The sequence below is a fragment of the Lissotriton helveticus genome, chromosome 12 (genome assembly GCF_964261635.1).
Source record: "Lissotriton helveticus chromosome 12, aLisHel1.1, whole genome shotgun sequence".
In the NCBI taxonomy this organism is placed as follows: Eukaryota; Metazoa; Chordata; class Amphibia; order Caudata; family Salamandridae; genus Lissotriton; species Lissotriton helveticus.
The window spans coordinates 386,149,929-386,171,981 of NC_136073.1; positions in this window are offsets into that span (position 1 = coordinate 386,149,929).

Consider the following 22,053-nt stretch of genomic DNA (forward strand, 5'->3'; position numbering starts at 1 on the left):
TACTCTGCACTCACTACTCACTACTCTGCACTCACTACTCACTACCCTGCACTCACTACTCTGCACTCACTACTCACTACTCTGCACTCACTACTCACTACTCTGCACTCACTACTCACTACTCACTACTCTGCACTCACTACTCTGCACTCACTACTCACTACTCACTACTCTGCACTCTCTACTCACTACTCTGCACTCACTACTCACCACTCTTTACTCACTACTACTACTCTGCACTCACTACTCTGCACTCACTACTCACTACTCTGCACTCACTACTCACTGCTCACTACTCTGCACTCACTACTCACTAATCTGCACTCACTACTCACTACTCTGCACTCACTACACACTACTCTGCACTCACTACTCACTACTCTGCACTCACTACTTACTACTCTGCACTCACTACTCACTACTCACTACTCTGCACTCACTACTCACTACTCTGCACTCACTACTCACTACTCTGCACTCTGCACTCACTACTCTGCACTCACTACTCTGCACTCACTACTCACTACTCTGCACTCACTACTCACTACTCTGCACTCACTAAACACTACTCACTACTCTGCACTCACTACTCACTACTCACTACTCTGCACTCACTACTCACTACTCACTACTCTGCACTCTGCACTCACTACTCACTACTCTGCACTCACTACTCTTCACTCTGCACTCACTACTCTGCACTCTGCACTCACTACTCTGCACTCTGCACTCACTACTCTGCACTCACTACTCACTACTCACTACTCTGCACTCTGCACTCACTACTCTGCACTCACTACTCTGCACTCACTTCTCTGGACTCACTTCTCTGCACTCACTACTCTGCACTCACTACTCACTACTCTGCACTCACTACTCACTACTCTGCACTCACTACTCACTACTCCGCACTCACTACTCACTACTCTGCACTCACTACTCACTACTCACTGCTCTGCACTCACTATTCTGCACTCACTACTCACTACTCTGCACTCACTACTCTGCACTCACTACTCACTACTCTGCACTAACTACTCACTACTCTGCACTCACTACTCTGCACTCACTACTCACTACTCACTACTCTGCACTCACTACTCTGCACCCACTACTCACTACTCACTACTCTGCACTCACTACTCACTACTCTGCACTCACTACTCTGCACTCACTACTCACTACTCTGCACTCACTACTCACTACTCTGCACTCACTACTCACTACCCTGCACTCACTACTCTGCACTCACTACTCACTACTCTGCACTCACTACTCACTACTCTGCACTCACTACTCACTACTCACTACTCTGCACTCACTACTCTGCACTCACTACTCACTACTCACTACTCTGCACTCTCTACTCACTACTCTGCACTCACTACTCACCACTCTTTACTCACTACTACTACTCTGCACTCACTACTCTGCACTCACTACTCACTACTCTGCACTCACTACTCACTGCTCACTACTCTGCACTCACTACTCACTAATCTGCACTCACTACTCACTACTCTGCACTCACTACACACTACTCTGCACTCACTACTCACTACTCTGCACTCACTACTTACTACTCTGCACTCACTACTCACTACTCACTACTCTGCACTCACTACTCACTACTCTGCACTCACTACTCACTACTCTGCACTCTGCACTCACTACTCTGCACTCACTACTCTGCACTCACTACTCACTACTCTGCACTCACTACTCACTACTCTGCACTCACTACACACTACTCACTACTCTGCACTCACTACTCACTACTCACTACTCTGCACTCACTACTCACTACTCACTACTCTGCACTCTGCACTCACTACTCACTACTCTGCACTCACTACTCTTCACTCTGCACTCACTACTCTGCACTCTGCACTCACTACTCTGCACTCTGCACTCACTACTCTGCACTCACTACTCACTACTCACTACTCTGCACTCTGCACTCACTACTCTGCACTCACTACTCTGCACTCACTTCTCTGGACTCACTTCTCTGCACTCACTACTCTGCACTCACTACTCTGCACTCTGCACTCACTACTCTGCACTCTGCACTCACTACTCTGCACTCACTACTCTGCACTCTGCACTCACTACTCTGCACTCACTACTCGGCACTCACTACTCTGCACTCACTACTCTGCACTCTGCACTCACTACTCTGCACTCACTACTCTGCACTCTGCACTCACTACTCTGCACTCTGCACTCACTACTCTGCACTCTGCACTCACTACTCTGCACTCACTACTCTGCACTCACTACTCTGCACTCACTACTCTGCACTCACTACTCAGCACTCACTACTCACTACTCTGCACTCACTACTCACTACTCTGCACTCTGCACTCACTACTCTGCACTCTGCACTCACTACTCTGCACTCACTACTCACTACTCACTACTCTGCACTCACTACTCTGCACTCACTACTCTGCACTCTGCACTCACTACTCTGCACTCTGCACTCACTACTCTGCACTCTGCACTCACCACTCTGCACTCACTACTCACTACTCACTACTCTGCACTCACTACTCACTACTCTGCACTCACTACTCACTACTCTTCACTCACTACTCTGCACTCACTACTCACTACTCACTACTCTGCACTCACTACTCACTACTCACTACTCTGCACTCACTACTCTGCACTCTGCACTCACTACTCTGCACTCTGCACTCACTACTCTGCATTCTGCACTCACTACTCTGCACTCACTACTCACTACTCACTACTCTGCACTCTGCACTCACTTCTCTGCACTCACTACTCTGCACTCTGCACTCACTACTCTGCACTCTGCACTCAATACTCTGCACTCACTACTCTGCACTCTGCACTCACTACTCTGCACTCACTACTCTGCACTCTGCACTCACTACTCTGCACTCACTACTCTGCACTCACTACTCTGCACTTTGCACTCACTACTCTGCACTCTGCACTCACTACTCTGCACTCTGCACTCACTACTCTGCACTCACTACTCTGCACTCGCTACTCTGCACTCACTACTCTGCACTCTGCACTCCCTACTCTGCACTCACTACTCTGCACTCACTACTCTGCACTCACTACTCACTACTCTGCACTCACTACTCACTACTCTGCACTCTGCACTCACTACTCTGCACTTACTACTCTGCACTCACTACTCTGCACTCACTACTTTGCACTCACTACTCTGCACTCTGCACTCACTACTCTGCACTCACTACTCTGCACTCTGCACTCACTACTCTGCACTCACTACTCTGCACTCTGCACTCACTACTCTGCACTCACCACTCACTACTCTGCACTCTGCACTCACTACTCTGCACTCACTACTCTGCACTCTGCACTCACTACTCTGCACTCTGCACTCACTACTCTGCACTCACTACTCTGCACTCACTACTCTGCACTCACTACTCTGCACTCTGCACTCACTACTCTGCACTCTGCACTCACTACTCTGCACTCACTACTCTGCATTCTGCACTCACTACTTGGCACTCACTACTCTGCACTCACTACTCTGCACTCACTACTCTACACTCACTATTCTACACTCACTACTCTGCACTCTGCACTCACTACTCTGCACTCTGCACTCACTACTTTGCACTCACCACTCACTACTCTGCACTCTGCACTCACTACTCTGCACTCTGCACTCACTACTCTGCACTCACTACTTTGCACTCACTACTCTGCACTCTGCACTCACTACTCTGCACTCACTACTCTGCACTCTGCACTCACTGCTCTGCACTCACTACTCTGCACTCACTACTCTGCACTCACCACTCACTACTCTGCACTCTGCACTCACTACTCTGCACTCACTACTCTGCACTCTGCACTCACTACTCTGCACTCTGCACTCACTACTCTGCACTCTGCACTCACTACTCTGCACTCACTACTCTGCATTCTGCACTCACTACTTGGCACTCACTACTCTGCACTCACTACTCTGCACTCACTACTCTACACTCACTACTCTACACTCACTACTCTGCACTCTGCATTCACTACTCTGCACTCTGCACTCACTACTTTGCACTCACCACTCACTACTCTGCACTCTGCACTCACTACTCTGCACTCTGCACTCACTACTCTGCACTCTGCACTCACTACTCTGCACTCACTACTCTGCACTCTGCACTCACTACTCTGCACTCACTACTCTGCACTCACTACTCTGCACTCTGCACTCACTACTCTGCACTCACTACTCTGCACTCACTACTCTGCACTCTGCACTCACTACTCTGCTCTCACTACTCTGCACTCTGCACTCACTACTCTGCACTCACTACTCTGCACTCTGCACTCACTACTCTGCACTCTGCACTCACTACTCTGCACTCACTACTCTGCACTCACCACTCTGCACTCACTACTCTGCACTCACTACTCTGCACTCACCACTCTGCACTCACTACTCTGCACTTACTACTCTGCACTCATCACTCTGCACTCACCACTCTGCACTCACCACTCTGCACTCGCACTCTGGAGTCAGCACACAGGTTGGCACATGGGCAGTCTTTTTCTATGTCTATGACACCCAGGTTCCGTACTGTGCGCGCCGCCGATATCATGGAATCTTCCACCACACTTTCTAAAACCCTATAGTCCGAAGCATAATAGGCACAGGACCAAATGAAGGGTAGACATTTCCTTAAAATAATCTTATTGTATTTACGAGAAGCAAAAGCGAGACTGTGAAATATGCTGAATATCAGTTTGTTACGAATCAACAGAGTGGAGTTAGAGAACCAAGAAATAGTAATTTAAAATCCGGGTTAGAAGGAGTAGTAATCACAAACTGAGGATCAACGGGTGCGAAACAGCGTGGTGGGCGCGCACGAGACGCAGCGTGGGCGTGCATATCAGCTGAAGATCGCCGGAGAAGACACCGAGTCTCCCTGCTGCCGTGACTGACCCGCTGCGGAGGGAAAGAGCCCCGTGAGTGGTGGTAGAGGGGGGGCAGCAGAGAGGGAGTGGGCAGAGAGGGAGGGTGTGTGTGTGTGTGTGTGCGCGTGTGTGTGCGTGCGTGTGTCTGTCTTTCTGTCTATGTGTGTCTGGCGCGTGCCTGCCTGCCTGCCTGTGTGTGTGTGCGCGTCCACAGACCCTGGTAGGCTCGTGCACCGCTCTGTCCTCCCTTGAGAGCGAACTCGGCGGCAATAGGTCTCGGCCGAGACCTAAAAATGCTCTTTAAGGACACCAAGAAACAGGATTGTCTACAGACTAAAAGGATTAATACAGCTTTTTAATTGTACGATTTTTGCTACCAATGCTGCTTTCATTTTTTTCTTATATTATTATAAATGCTAATGACCAGAGTTCCTATCTTTAAGAAAAACGTATGGATGTTGCAGGTGAACATAAATGGTGACTAAAGCTCCCCAAAGAACCTTGTCTTTGTCATGGCAACCAGGATTGGAAAAAAAAGATTGGCAGATGCTGGTCGTGACCGAATTCTCATTATTTCTGCTGTGTTATTTTCTTCCATACTTTAATCTAGTTTGTGTGAAGAATGAGTTTTAGTCGTGCTGCCTTATATTTTTCCAAGAATCTCGTAGCAAACAAGAAAGAAATGCTGTCTAAATGTTCTTTGTTGATTAAGTTCTATTGGTGTTTTTGAATTATTTTCCAATTGTTTCAAAAACTGTAGGTGTTTTCCTGCCCTACCAGGATGTTAATATTCTTCAAACTCTGAAAGTTTGTTTTTCTATTAGTCTATGTATTTGGGAGATCCAGCTTTAAAAAATCAGAGTACAATGCTGACTAGTTAAATCCAAGAGAGCAATATTGCTTCTATTTTTTCGAATCAACTTTAAGAAAGCTGTTCTTTAAAAAGTAAATTTTTTAAATTTTGGGTGAAAATATCTAACACCATGTTACGCTGCCAGTGCATCATGCAAGGTGGCGCAAGGCAACGCAAAGGCCTCAGTGAGATTTACTATGCCACACAAAGCCACCTTGTGTGGCTCAGAGTTGTTTAGTAAATCCAGAGTAAAACAAGGCAGCGCGAGTCACTATCTTGCGCTACTCTACACTGGGAAAGCATTTGATGGCTGAGGCGTGGGTGTTCACATGCATCAGCCCATGTATTTTGGCACATCTTTAGATTTTCTAAGGCTAGAAAAACTGATAATGCGTCAAAATGCTGCGCCTTCCCAACAAAGGTGTTATAAGGAGAAAGATGTTTATTTCTCCTTGTTATTTCCTCTTTCTGTGTGCCCACATAGAAAGAGGAAAATGTCTCTGAGGATTGTTTTTGTGCAGTAAGGTGTCCCAACCTGCACAAAGCATTACTGCATGCAACGCAGGCACCCCTGCACCATGGCACAAGGGTGTCTTCATTAGTGCTAGGCTGCACTCTGTGTACCAGTGCACAGAGAGAGGAGGAATGCACCATATATTACTAAATATGGCACATTCCTGTTCTCTTCATTTAACGCAGAACAGCAAATTCTCTTGCTGCGTTTCGCCAAATGACAATAACTCTGAGCCTCACTATTTAAGCATTCCGTACATTATATTATCAAAGGATATTGGATAATTATGTGATGCAAGAGAGAATAACACTGGAGGAGAGGGGTTGGGGTTCTATAATATGATGGAAGTAGATGTATGTGGAAATAAGCAATCCTTGGCAGAGGCAAATATGGAGTTGAGATTCATTAAGGGGGAGAGGGAGAGAGAGAAAGCAAAAGAAATGGAAGGAAAGCAAGAGAGAGGAGGAGATGAGAGTTATGGTCTAAAAAGGATGCTGATAGTGTTTGTGTAATTATGTAATGATTTTGCAGAAAATAAAAAAGAAATTCGCTCATCAATAAGGTACACATGATGTGTGTGGCTCAAGGGGCTCAAGGGGTAAGAGAAGAGATTCTAATCATCACAATTGACGTTCGGATGGGAGATAAGAAACTTTATGGTCTTGGTACTATACTTATTTGGCCAATGGCAGTCATTAGGCTGTTCATTGGGTTCATGTGTATTTACTTAAGAGGCGGCTGTGGACATCCTCAATTTGCAGAGGCGAGTGCATATCTGAGTCCTGAGATAGGAGGTAGTGGGTGGGATTTAAGCTTGACGACATGGGGCAGTTGCAGTGAAGGTGCATTGTTCAATTAGGATGGTTTGTTCTGCAATCCCCTGTTATTGAATTTGAATTTGAATGTAAACATATTTGTATAGCGCACGTATACCGGGCGGTTTCATGGCGCTGTGGGGTAGCTCAATTCAAATTACATACTCCAAGCTGGCTTGAAATGCCTGCAAAAAAAGAAAAGTTTTGAGTCTCCCTCGGAACTCCATGTAGGAAGCTGAGGAACGAATAGGTAGGGGTAGGGAGTTCCAAAAGGACTGGGCAAGGACAGCAAACTTGCATCCTCCCGACCTCTTCCTCCTAAAGCGGGGGACCACCAGAAGAGAGAGGGCGGAGGAACGTAGTTGTCTGCTGGGAACATAAGGATGAATAAGAGATGTCATAAAGGCCGGAGCTGTTCCCGCCAGAGCTTGGAAGGCAAGGCAGCCAAGTTTGAACAGAGCTCTCTCTTTAATTGGGAGCCAGTGGAGGGAGCATAGAGCGGGGGTGATGTGCTGAGATCTAGGTAAACCAAAGACCAGGCGGGCCGCTTGGTTTTGCACAAGATGGAGTCGGCGTAAAGCATAATTGGGGATACCATTGTAAAGTGCATTACCGTAGTCTAAACGTGAAAGGACCAACGCCATAAGGATAAGTTTGAGGGCTGACAATGTAAAAAAACGAGAGATTTTACGAATAGTGCGTAAAACAAAAAAACAGGCCGAAACCACCGTGCTCACATGTGAATGAAGAGTGAGGTGTTATTCAGTAGTTTGGTAACCTATTTATTAATACATTGGTCGGCGTGCAAAATGCTATTCCATCAGCAAACAGTTGGTACTCACTTTTTGCAAATGTATTGATAGTACATCAGGCCAACACAAATGAGGAAAACTAAAACCCTAGAATAATACATTTCTCACAGGTATTGACACAACCAAACCTGTAGCCACACGGGTGAGACAGACACATCTACATAATCAGCCCTCATGAAAGCCTTTCCCTTAAAGATACCATGGAGGCTCCTCTTAATAGGGCACTTCTGAATACTGTTGCACATACCTTTACTACTCTAGTATCGAATAGGAAAATGCAAGAGAACCATCCAGTGCAGCAACATAGAAAGGCAAAGAGATGTAGGAGACTGATCAGTATTTAACGGATAAGCCTTGATTACCCAACTTGACATAAGAAGAGGTCTTGGCCACGTACATACTGGATATTAATACCATCAGATACTTCTTTGTTTATTAGGAAACATCCAGGAGCCCAACATAAACCTACATATTGCCATACACCCTTCTAAAAGGTTTTCTTTGCTGGGTTTAGTTGTACACACTACAATGTCCATGGTGCATGGGATGTGGCAGGCTTTATTCTTAAAACATTTCAAAAAGGTGCTGGACACATTGTTCAAGGTTGGTTCATAGCACAACATGTTCCCACTTGATTTATGCACAACAAAGGCCAAGCTCTACATATTATCAGGGTTTCCATTTCTGCTTGGGGAAACAGATTTCAATCACATTGCAATTGTTTTTCTTCACACACATGAACAGTTTTTCTGCAAACACAAAATGCAACATGCATTTATCGACCAGGTGGTCTGTGACCAGTATTTATGTTTTATCCACTTCTGTAGACTATTGGTACTCCCCAATTGCTGGTTCATCTTTTAATCTGGTTGCATTAGTTAAGTCAGTAAACTTTGAAACTTCCCTTGGCTTTGACCTTAGGTCTAGAACCAAACATAACCACTGATGTGAAGATTGAGGATGGGTCCCACTATCTTCTGTACTCTACTAAACTAGACTGTGCAGACTTCCTAAATGATGCTTTATGCCCTTCTCTAGTTACCCTTCTTATATCAGTACAATGTGTTACCTTAAGTCTGGGTCCAAACATCAGAATTTGGCAAGACCGTCTGTGCCCGTCGATGCCAGTCAGCACTTGGACCATGTCCAATGCCTGGTCTTCCCTCCTCCCACTGCTACCACTCCACTTTCCTCTGCAACTACAACCCCAACTCTACTCACTGTACTGCTGTCCAACTACCAGGAGTTTTCATCTGCTCTTCCTACAAGGTCTCATGCACTCCCTCACACCCTACTCCCACCTCTCCTTCATTGACTTCACCTAGTGCCCTAACTGCCCACACTCACAGAGACCAACCGACACCTACACAGCACATCACACTCTCATGCTTGCTCCCCAACATCCGCTCGCTCACCAAATATGTCACAGAGATATGGGACCGGCTATACAACCATGCTCTGCACCTGCTCTTCCTTAGAGAGATATGGCTGTACCCATCCTCGGCAACAGACATCATTATAGCCATCCTGACAAGCTACGAGGCAAGACCATCAGCACATACCCGGGGTGGAATTGCCATCATGTCATGTTCAATGACAACATCAGCTGTACTGCCTCCATTGACATCCTAACCAGCTACAGGGAAGACTTCATGTTCAAGCTAAACATCACAGCCAACTTCTCCTTGTACAGAACCCTCGAATGCAGACCACCAAGACCCTATACCAACTTCTTGATTGACTTCATCACCACACTCAACATTAAACACAGTACCTTCATCCTCCTATGAAACAGACCTGAACTTTCTGCTGGAAGACCTCACCAATCCAATTTCTAGGCCTTTCAAGAAAAAATTGAGCTCATTCAGCATGTTACTGGATTCACTCATGCTGCCTGACTCCTATTGGACCTGTTTGTTAACTCCTTTAATCACATCACAATCGACAAGACATCATCTTTGACCTGGACAGACCACTAGCATGTCCTCATCAGTTTCAGCATTCCCATTCCACTCCACCGCAGACCTTCCCTTACCAGGCCTACACGCTGCAGCTTCAAAAACATCATGGAAAAGGACTGGGCTTACACCGGCTCTTGAGCTCACTGGGCAGAGCACACCAACAGCTTGCTGAAAGCTATCAAGAATTTCAACAGCTGGATCACTGCATGCACTGACACCCTGGCCCCCCTCAAAAGCAACTCTATGGCATGATATTGACCAAATGCCAGCTGGTACACAGAGGAACCCAGGTTGAAGAAAAAACACTGCCAACAACTGGAGTGCAAGTAGAGAATGAGCCAAGACACCCCAGACAAAAAAATCTTTGAATACACCCTAAGACACTTCCACCAGCAGATCCACATTGAGGCCACCATAAAGAGAAGCAAGCAAATTGTCACCATCATCAAAACATCACCGCACCTCCAACCGCTTCCTGCATAATCATGCCCTCTCAAGACCTCTGCAATAGAGTCTTTGAGTTCTTCTTTAACATATTCACTTCCATTTATAGTAGTTTAGACACGCAACTGCACTCTGTCACCCTTGCAACTCAACTTCCGATCAACAAAGAATGGACCCTTTCCACGTGGCCCCCATCACTACTGATGAAACAGGTTCCACTATCATATCCATCCCCTGGGGCCCCATATGACCCTTGCCCCCACCGTGCCCTCATCAAAGAATTTGTAAGGCCAGCGAAGCACTAACATCCGTAGCATCCAAATTTGTTTTTTTTGTACGGGAAGTATGGAGGCTTTCTACCACTCCATTGGGAAACTCCCTGAGGTAAACATGGCATTAAAGATAGCAGTAAGAGGAACCGCTATGATTTCCAGAGACAAGTGCAGAATTTTTGGGAGCAGGGATCTGAGGGAGAACCTGATTTGATTGGGCCAGTAATTTTGGTAGTCTGTTCGGTAGTCAAGGCAATAAAAGATGGGAGGACTGGGGTATCCAATTCTACTGTGGATTGTAACATGTTGAGCGGGAGTCTGGGCCAAGCAGTTGTACAGGAGCACAAATGTGTAAAACAAAGACTTAACCTTGTGCTGAAAGGATTCAGCTAGGGAGTTACAAAACTCCTGACTGGCATTAGTGTCTGGCATAGCTGGAAGTTTAGACAAATGATTTACCATGGTAAATAAAGCTTTAGGGCATCTATTGCCTGCTCTGATTTTCTCTGTGAAGTAGGAAGCCTTCACCCTAAGGGTACATTTTTTATACATTTGAAGGTATCATTTATATTCGGTTTTAGTGAGTTAGTTGTCCTCAAGTCTCCATTTTCTCTCCAGTTTATGGCATAGTTGTTTCTGAGCTCTATAAATATCTTTAAACCAGCATTCAGAGGGTGAGCATCTGAAATGACAACAATTTTTAGGAGGAGTTAATTGTGTCATAGCTAAATCAAGCCGGAATTAGTAGTTAGCTGCAGCTTGACCAGGGTCGGTGGACGTAGCCAGTAGCGCTTCTAAAAGGAGAGGGTTTAGCATTTTAGCCTCTAGCTTATTCCATGAACAAATGACAAAAGATTCCTGAGGACTTTGGAGCATTTCTTACGAGGCAGTAAGATTTTAAACAAGACTGCCTTATGATCAGACCAAATAAAAGACAGGGAACTAGTCCATCTTAGATGAGTGTTGTCAGAGAAAATCCCAACAGTGTTTCGCGTTATGTGCAGAAGTTGACAAAATCCCACTCTGGCCATCTGATCAGTAAGCACTTCAGTGTCAGGGTCAGTGGCATTTTCCAAGTGGAAATTAAAGTCAACCAAAAAATAGAAATTGGAATGTTCAGCTTTGTGCGCTAAGAGGAAACCTAAATTATCAAACAGGCCTTAGGACTAGGTGGACAATAAAGTAGAATACCATTAAATGAATATTGACCATCTAATTCAACTTTAAAGTCCAAGGCTTCACAATCCTGATTGTCTAAATTCACTTTTATACAGGATTTAAAGCTTTATTTGAGAATAAGATCTATGCCACCGCCGTTCCTTCTTACTTTGTCAACTTTATGAATTTTAAAACCTGCTGGTATGGCCAGAAGTAAATCATGGTCAGAGGTAGCATCTGTCCATGTTTCTATTATAAAGGCAATTTTGATCTGCTCGAATTCTAAAAACTCACGAAAGCAATAGCATTCTTAACTAACGACCTTGCATTAATAAGTACACATGATATTGAAAGTCTTTCTTCCGCATTAAGAGGAGTGGTGGAGATGGTGGGTATATCAGTAGGCAATTAAAGGTGCTGGAAAGTGAGGTCACAGTGAGAATAATGCTATGTGCCCTGAACTGAATAGGGGTCAAAACAAGGACAAGGACAGATCTTACCTGACAATTTCAAGCCCTTTATAGTGTCCCTAGTGTACTGAAGTTTAGGCTTCATGAGGCAGATATCTGGCTCAGAACCGGCAGCGTTGTTTGAGCTGAGCGCGGACAGGCGCAGACGGGCTTGCCTTTGGAGCCCCCGCTGCGTACGTTTGCTGCTCGCCTGAGTTTCCATTTCATTTAAAGTAAGTGACTGGAAAAGCCAGAGAAAGACTTAACCATCAACCTACAACAATGGCGGACAGCCGAAAGCAGAGGCAAGAGAGAACAACTCTCTCAGCAATAAACAGGGCACCCCGCGGCGGACCGGAGAGTTCAAGTTAACAGCAGCAGATAGGAACAGAGCTTTAAAAAGTGTTCTTAAAAATATATTAAAATCTTTCGCAATCTCCCCAGACCATCAAATAAAAAGCATATAAGCATTAACCAGACAGCGGGGTCTTGCTCCCTGTACGCGTTCGTGTAAGGTAAGTTCTATTGCAATGGGAATAGTACATTTTACCTATTTAAGGCCTGATTACAAGTTTGTCGGGCCAACCGCCCGAAACAGCACCCACGTCATGAACACCACCACTGCAGCAGTGATCTACTGCCCACCGTATTATGAGTTGTGCTGTGTAGAATCCGGATCACGGCCACGGCGGTCTACTCTGCGGGCCTGCGGTTGTCTGCAATGTCGGCGGTGCATCCTATAACACCGCCAAGTCTGAAGTCTACACCACCGAGAGTATTTTAACTACACAGTCTTAATCGCTGTCCCACAGCGATTGTCAACAAATGACGGTTACCCTACAGCTGCTAAACACCTAAATATGCACCTAGAAAAACCATAACAGTTACCATTGGATAGATTTAAAAACTACTCACCCGATGTGCTTTGGCAAGTAGGCAAATCACACTATAAAACACGCCCCATCCCTGACCAATTACAAATTGTAGCACAGCTAGACAGGCACCACCATTTTTCGGCATTTTTAGATAAGACACCCCTTTTTTCATCTTCCCTTTAGCACTCTCCACCACCTGTAATAATTTGTTTGCACCTTTTTAACTCTATCACTTATTTGTTTTTCATACGTATACTCACTCATATTTTTTCATTTACCATTCTTGGGGAAAAAACAAGCTTCACTGAGCAAGAGATGACAGTCATAGTGGATGAAATCATTAGAATAGAGCCACACATATTTGGGCCCCAAGTTCAGCTAATTCCTCTCGGTAGGAACAATGAAATGTGAGACAGGATAGTCAACAGAGTGAATGCAGTTTGTACCATCCTGTGTACAGAGGGTGACATTAAGAAGAAGTGGAATGACCTAAGGCTGAGGGAACATTCCAAGTACAACCGCCACCACTTGGACAATCAGAAGACTGTTTTTGGCCCTCGCAGTGCACAAATGTATCTCTTATCCTGGGAGGAGAAAGTCTTGGCCATCCTGCATACCGGGGGCTTAACAAGAAAAGAGTAAGGAGTGGACACTGGTAAGTTACACCTCAATGACTGCCACAATACAGCAATGTCCTTTTGCACTCAACTCTGCTTTTGCTTTTGTGTTCTCTATCTACTTTCCTAACATGCATCAGCATTACTGAACGTATCTAAGATGTTGATTTGTCGGTGGAAATGGGTATTGTTGCATATAAGACCACATGTATCCATCTCCATGGCATGCCACATGTTGCAATGCTGTCTGTAAGTGCATTACCATAAAAATATCAATCCAGGACCCATGATATGTGTGAAAATGTAAATGTCTGGTCCATCCAAAATACATGTTATATTGCATTCTGATCATTTGTCAAGTGTTGCTAAAGTGAGATTAAAGTGACGACAACTAGGTCACTCAAACTCTAACCAAGATGCTAGACTCCTTTTGCTCCTTCTCAGTTGTCTGCCATGTTACAACTGATCTACACTAGTCATGCAGGATACCATTTCTCAAGTCTTGCTAAATTGAGATTGAAGTGACTACAATTACCATGAGACCTTGTCACTCCATCTCTAACCAAGATACTACACCCCTTTTGCCCCTTCTCACTTGTCTGCCATGTCACTACTGAAGCTCACTAGTCATGCAGCTTACAATTACTCAAGTATTGCTAAAGTGACATTGATGTGACTACAACCACCATGAAGCCTTGTCATTCCAATTATAACTAAGATGCTAGCCTACATTTGCACTGGGATGCCCTAGGGTAACCAGGCGCTTTACAAGTGCTTCATCACTCACCCTTCTCACTTGTCTGCCATGTTACTACTGATGTTACCTTATTACCCAGGGTATCATTTGTCAAGTGTTGGTAAAGTGACATTGAAGTGACTACAGCTACCATGAGCCCATGTCATCCATAACCAAGATGCTACACTCCTTTTCCCCCTTCTCACTTGTCTGCAATGTTAATACTGATGTTAAACTATTATGCAGGTTAACATTTGTCAAATGTTACTAAAGGGAGATTGAAGTGACTACAACTACCATGAGACTCTAATCAACATGCTAGACTGCTTTGCCCTTTCTCACTTGTCTGCCATGTTATTACTGAACTACACTGTTCATGGACTATGCAATGTTCAGACAATCCTCCACTCAGCTATACATCTGAATAAATGCTTGCTGGTGTCCTGGACCCATCAATTGAAACTATTGATGGCAAGAGTGACACCATAACAACAGTGCCCCCTCATATATGTCAGCCATGAAGGAAACCCAGCTGATTAGCAGTGCCAGGTGACCTCTTGACTCTGCACTTCTCACATGGTGAACAATGCTAAATAACCAACCAAGCTAGGTGTTTGCCTGTATTAGACACAACCAAACCTTGGAATGGACAAATACATGTTATGACTACATTGTGTGTGTAGCAGAGTTTCGGAGTTGCCATTTCTATCCCTAAAGCCAAAATTCCACATATCTGCACAGCTAATAAGCTGATGAAATTTACTACATCTATTAGGAATTTCTATACATGACTAGTAACCAACTTCAAATCCACACAAATAGATGGCATTACTAATCTCTATCTTTTTTGTGCCATGTTACGTCCTTATTTACCTTGGCATAAACAACGTGGATTAAGCTACCTCAATTCCACCATTTACAATGTTGTCTATCTCTCAACAGGTCGATCCACCACTGCACCTACTCAGAGGATGGACATCGAACAGAGTTCCTCTCCATCCCAGGATGAAGCCCTCAGTTTTGACACTGAAGAGGTGGACGTGAATGATGTCCTGACCCATGTGGTCAACCTGGGAGGATGCCAACAGTGTGGCTCACTGTTATAACAACAGCACCTTCCACTATCTCTGCAACATCACAGCCAACCCCTGCCAGCCCAACCTGTGCAGCTAGCACAGTCAGTACCATCCAGTGACCCCAGTTCTCCCCTGTGTTCTCAGATGGCCAACAACACCCCAGTCACAGAGGAACTAGTTCCCAGTGGGAGGGTACAGTCTGTGCCAAGGGCACAGGGCCATGGAGCTAGGCATAAGGGGAGGGTAACTGTGGTAACTATGGGCCTGCAGAATGAGCCAACCGAGGCCACGGACACCCAGGCTGCTTTCACTCAAGTTCTGGGGGTCTACCAGGACTCCCAAAGTGTCATGGGCCAGGTAGTGACCGAAATCAGGTAAGTGAAGGAGTTGCAGACGGACACATACAAGGAGTTTGCTGCCAATCACACTGAGGGGCCGCCATCCACACTGAGGTGGCCGGCATCCACGCTGAGGTGGCTGACATCGGCACAGAGGTGGTCTTCCTGGTTGGGGTGCTGCTGGACATGAACGCCACCCTCTGCAGGTTTTTTCCACCTGCATCTACCCCTCCCTGTGGTCTAAGTAGAACCACACCATCAACATCTGCCGCAGCCAAATGAAGGGAGGCCCTGTCAAAGGAACCCACGCCTGCATGCACACCTCTCTCAGCAGATGCAGATCCTCCCTCTGCTAGAGGAAGGGAACATCCACGCGAAAATACAGGAGCTCAGGATGGCAAGACACCCAACACCGACAGTATGATGTGTGTGGTATCAATAGTAATTTTATTTTGTGTTTTATTGTTATTTTTTATGCTATTTGGTGTTACATTGTTTTATTATGTGTTTTAGCTAGTAAAGTGTTTTTTTATGTCAGTTATGTGTAATATATGTATTTCTCACTATATTTGTTTTGTTCAATATTATGTATGTATACATTTGGGAATGTAGTGCTTGTGTGGGAGGGTGTTTTATTTATTTGTTGCAGTTTTCTTTTGCATGGACATTTCTAATTCTAACGGAAGTTGGACATCCAGTTTATTTTTTCTTTTCATGAAATGTGAATTTATATTTTTATAAAAACATTTTTTATATGTAGATTTTCTTGTTTTTTTGCATTTCCTAAAGTAGTTCTTTAAAAAAATATATTATTCAGGTTTTTATGCATTGCTTTGAGGGATTGCTTTATTTTCAAACTACATTTATGTTTTTTTTTGGGTCTTTTGACTTAGTTTTAACTGCTTTTTGGTGGATTACTCTTTCAAACTATGTGGAGTTGGAGAGAGATCTGCAGCAATAAAATCCTACGTTTATTTTATTAGTTTACAGTGGCTGGGAAATGTAATATATTTAAAAAAAGTTATGTTGATATATTAATTATTTTGTTTTGTTGAAAGTTTGTGATGTATTTATTTAATTATGTGTAGTAAGTTAGTTTTATTTTTTCAATAATCTAAAATAGTTTTTTAAATGCTAGTATTAATATTTATATTGTCTCAGTGAGTAATGTAAAGTTTAGTGTAATTTAGGGCCAGATGTAGGTGAAATAGATTTACCGATTTTAAATTACCGAATTTTACCGATTCGGTAATTAAAAATCGGTAAATCTATGGGGTCGACATGTAGGTATTCCAGATGTGCTGGAATTGAAGCCCATAGGAATGAATGGGGAATCGGTAAATACCGATTTTCACAAGGGTGCAGGGGGTGTCACTTTGACACCCTCTGGCACCCCCAAAACAGGCTCGGGTGCCATGTGGCAGGCATACATGCCCTAAGGGCAGGTCTGCCTGTCACATGGCATAGGTGTGCATGCACACATGTGCATGCACACCGGAATCGGTATTTTACCATCAAATTGGATTTGATGGTAAAATACCGATTCGGTAAGGCTCCTGGGACTCTGAAGAGATCCCACCTAAATCTGGGTGCCTCAGATTCGGTAAATTTACCGATTTTTTATTTTACCGAATCGGTAAAATTACCGAATCGCTAATTTTACCGATTCGGTAAAATAAAGCCCCCTACATGCCAATCACCTATTTACCGATCGGTAACGGCCGAAAATACAGATTTTCGGCCGTTACCGACCGACCTACATCGGGCCCGCAGTCACTGATATAATAATAATATTTATTTAGTATTTCAAAAAATATCTCTACGTTTTGGATGTAATTTTGTTGTAGTTTTTAATGTGCCTGGTAGATCTTATGTGTGGTTTAGAGTGTAGGTTTGGCTTTTACTTCTAAGTTGTCTATTCCATTGTTATTTATAAATAGTCTTAATTTAGATTGTAGCATTTCATAAATTGTTCTTGTTTGTTTGGTTAGTTTAGGACAGATTTCTTTAATTGGCTGTTCTATTCTAAGTTCTTCGTATTGTTGCTCTTTTTGTAAGGCTTCTAATAATTTGCAAAGCATAGGTCGAGTTCTGCCTAGTGTAGATTGGAAGGCATTATGCCATCCTTCCATTGCATTGTTCATTTTTGCTTCCTGTACTAAGATGCTGTCGTAGAATTTCCACCATGGTATCTGGAATTTTGATTGGCATACGTGTCCTGACCTATGCAGTCTGCCAACCCATGTATCTTCAAAGTAGTCCATTTGGGGAGTAAGTTTGTCATCATCAATTTGGTAATAAGGACTTTCTATTACAATATCGTAATAGTTGGCTACTTCTGTGATAGGATCGTAGGCTAGTGCAATCCTTTTTTTTACTTCAAAGACAAATTGACTGTTGGTGGTGTATGCCACACTTAGGGTCCGATTAATTACGAGCTTGGTGCTCTGACTACCGGACCCCCATTGTGGGGGTTGGGAGGATGCTGCCAAGCCAGCTGCATCCCGACCGATGTATTACAAGAAGACCACCGGGCTGGCGGTCTTGTGTCAGTGGTGCCATGGTAGCGGGATACTTCGGCTAAAAGAGAACCTGCAGCATATGTTGCCCCCACGGCATCGCCGCTTGCACGTCGGTGCACTGTGTATTATGCACCATGTTGTGCACGGCAAACAGTACACACACAGCAGTGCAAGCAGAGGTTGGTGCTACATGTGCATGTACTAAGGGTGAGCGTAGTTCGCGAAGTAGCGCTACGCGAAGCTACGCGAAGTGCACTTCGCACTACGCGAACTTCACGTAGCACTACGCGAGCTGCGTAGTAGCATGTTCGCACTGTGCAAGATGCGTTTTCAATGATTGCACAGTGCGGACAAGCATCCGGCACTGTGCAAGCATTGAAAACGGCATCTTGCACAGTGAGAGCTGTAGTTTTCTGCTGCTCGAGTAGATTATTACTCGAGCGGCAGCTTTCTCAACGCAAACAGGTAGTTTCTCATTGAGAGCGGGCGCGACCATGCGCAACCACTCGCAATGAGAAACCTGACCTCCTCGCGTTGAGAATCTCGCCGGGATGTCATTTTGCTTGCTCGCGGTCGCGAACATGACGTTCAGGACCGCGAACAAGCAAAAAATGACCGCTGCACTATGCTACGCTGCACTACGCATGTTCGCACTGTGCTACGTGCAGCTCGCGTAGTGCGAAGTTGCAAAAACTTCGCAAACTCCGCAAGCGTAGCGTAGTGCTTCGCCCAGGGTTAGCATGTACCACCATGCACCCACCCCATGGGCTAAAATGCCCTGGGGCTCTGTTTGGGGCCCCTTTCCCTGACCTTCCATTGACCTTTTCATGGCGGGGTCCCTGCCATCAAAAGCTTACTGGAAAGGTAGGTTGTAATTGACACTGCTGTGCCGGTATCATCACTGCCACCTCAGACCACCACTTTCCCTACCGCCGCCCTTTCAGGAACCAGGATCCAGGTAGTGGCAGCAGTCTTGAATCAGGCTGGTCGCGGTCTGACTGCCAAACTCATAGTAAGGCTCCAAGTGCAGATTTCGGTAAGTGGCATCACATGATTTGATTAAAATGGTAGTAACATCCATGTATGGCTGTGTGGGGGAATATTTTTAGGATAGATTTGATCATAGCCTGCTCGATATCAATTATAATTTTTGGGAGGGTAGTTGTTTTGTCTGTTGATTAATGTGGTTTAGCAGTTCCATGTAGGTACTGCCTTGTTTGCTTGAAAGTAATGCATACACCAAAGGTACATTGAAACTCTCCATGTAAGATACATAGTTGATGGAATGGTTTGGGACACATTTTAATTCATTATTCCTGTTTGAAATTCGGCTAGTTTGAGTAAGTTGTTAGGGGTAGCAAAGATTAGTATATGCTTGTCATTAATTTTATTATCATATAATAAGAATTGCTCCTTTCTTGGGTCATTGTAATGTGTGGTGGAAGATCTCTATCCCTGTATGTTTTAGGAACAAGTGGGGGTGTCACTGGTGACACTTTCAATTCGTGTTATGAGGCTTTTTAAGGTGGGTATTGGTGGCAACTGGCCTGTTATATGTTCCGATACATGGGGTAGTATATCTTTCAGTATTTGTGCGGTGTGGTTTTGAGTACTAGTGCTTGCTTCTCTTATATTCTCTAAAACGTCTCTCACTTCTATTTCTGTTACATTGGGAGGTTGGTTAGGCTCTTTTACAAGAATTACTACAGATTTTTTAGTTGTTTCTTTCCCAACCCATGCATTATAATAATATTTTTTACATTTTCAATTAATATGTTCAGTAGAAGCATTTCCTTGACTGTAGGTGTATCTCATGTAACACAATAACAGTTTCCCCTTCTGTGTGTTATACATTTTGCACCTTCCGTCATTAAGTCTTTATTTACTGTAATAATATAATAATAGAAAAATAGTTAATTACTAAGGGACCAATTGCGAGTTTTGCAGTCCAACTGCTCGACCTTCCAAGAGCTGCCGTTGTGGTCTCTAGAAGACTGCTGCACCGGCAGTCTTCTGTCTGCTTTATTACAAGTTGTGCAGCCTGGAACACCAAGCTCGTCGATGGCGCGGTTTTCGTCTGAGCCTCGGCTGTCTCCAATGTTAGCAATGTGTACTCCCACACCATCCGGGCTACGGTTTCCCGCCAAGCTTATTATGACAACACAGTCGTACTGGCAGTTACCGATCAGGGGTTACCCAACGGCGGTTACCCATTGGCGGTTACCCAACTGCGGTAGACCACTGTGGTACCGTCGCAGAAAAGCACCACACCATTAACCTTTGGATTAATTAAAAAACTACACAGCTGACAAGTAGACATGCCTGCAAATCACACTATAAAACACACCCCATTCCTGACCAGGATCCTCTGCTTCTCACCTGCAGCACACAAGACAGGACACAGGATACCATTTACACCATTGTGAGCTAAAGCAGCTCTTTTTTTCACCTTCCATCGTCCCATTTGGCACTCTCCACAACCTTTAAATTTAAAATTTTATTTTTCACTAAAACATTAATATTCCTTGTCTTGTTACATTTCATTTTGTCACACTTTTGTTTTTTATTGTCATGGCTTGCCCCAAAAATCCACATTTCACAGAGGCTGATTATACTGTCATGGTGGATGAAATCATTAGAATAGAGCCACAAATTTTGGGATCCCAAGCCCAAAATACTTCTCTCAGTAGGAAAACAGAAATGTTGGACAGGATAGTTGAGACTGCGAATGCTGTTGGTACTACCCTGCACACAAAACAGGAAATTAGGAGGAAGTGGTACGACCTGAGTTTGAAGGTGCATACCATGGCCTCCAAGCACCACCTGGAGGTCCAGAGGATTGGCGGTGACCCTCCCAGTGGCCCATTACAACTCTTCACCTGGGAGAAGAAGGCCTTGGCCATCCTACCTACAGAGGGCATGACCAGAATACCTGGGAGAGTCAAGTCAAGTAAGTTACACTTCACTAACTGTCACAATACCTCAATGTACTGATGGCTCTCAACACTGCGTTTGCTATTTTGTTTTCTACCTACTTTCCTAACATTCAATCCTCCAAGAATAAGAGATGTTGGTTTGTCAGTGTAAGTGTTTATAGTTGCATATAAGATCAGATGCATCAATATCTATTACATGCCACATGTTGGAATGCTGTTTGTAAGTGTAGTGTATAAATACAAAAATATCATCCAAGGGACCACAATATGTGTTAATCTGAAAACGTTTGGTTCATCCCAAATGCATGTTGCAAACAGGTATGTTACACCAATCATTTACCAAGTGTGAGAAGTCAAGATTGAAATGACTACAACTACCATGAGGCCCTGTTACTTTAACTCTAAACAAGATGCAATAATGATCTTGCCCATTCTCACTCGTCTGCTGTGATACAACTGAGATTCACTTATCATGCAGGTTACCATTTGTCAATAGTTGGTAAGTTGAGATAGAACAGCTACATCTACTACCATGACGCCCTGTGACTGTAACTCTAACCAAGATGCCATAGTCCTTTTGCCCCTTCTCAATTGTCTGCCATATTATAACCAATGTTCACTTATCATACAGGTTATCATTTGTTAAGTGTTGGTAAGCTGAGATAGAAATCTTAACATGACTAAAATGACGCCTGTGACTGTAACGCTAACCAAAATGACATAGTCCTTTTCCCCTTCTC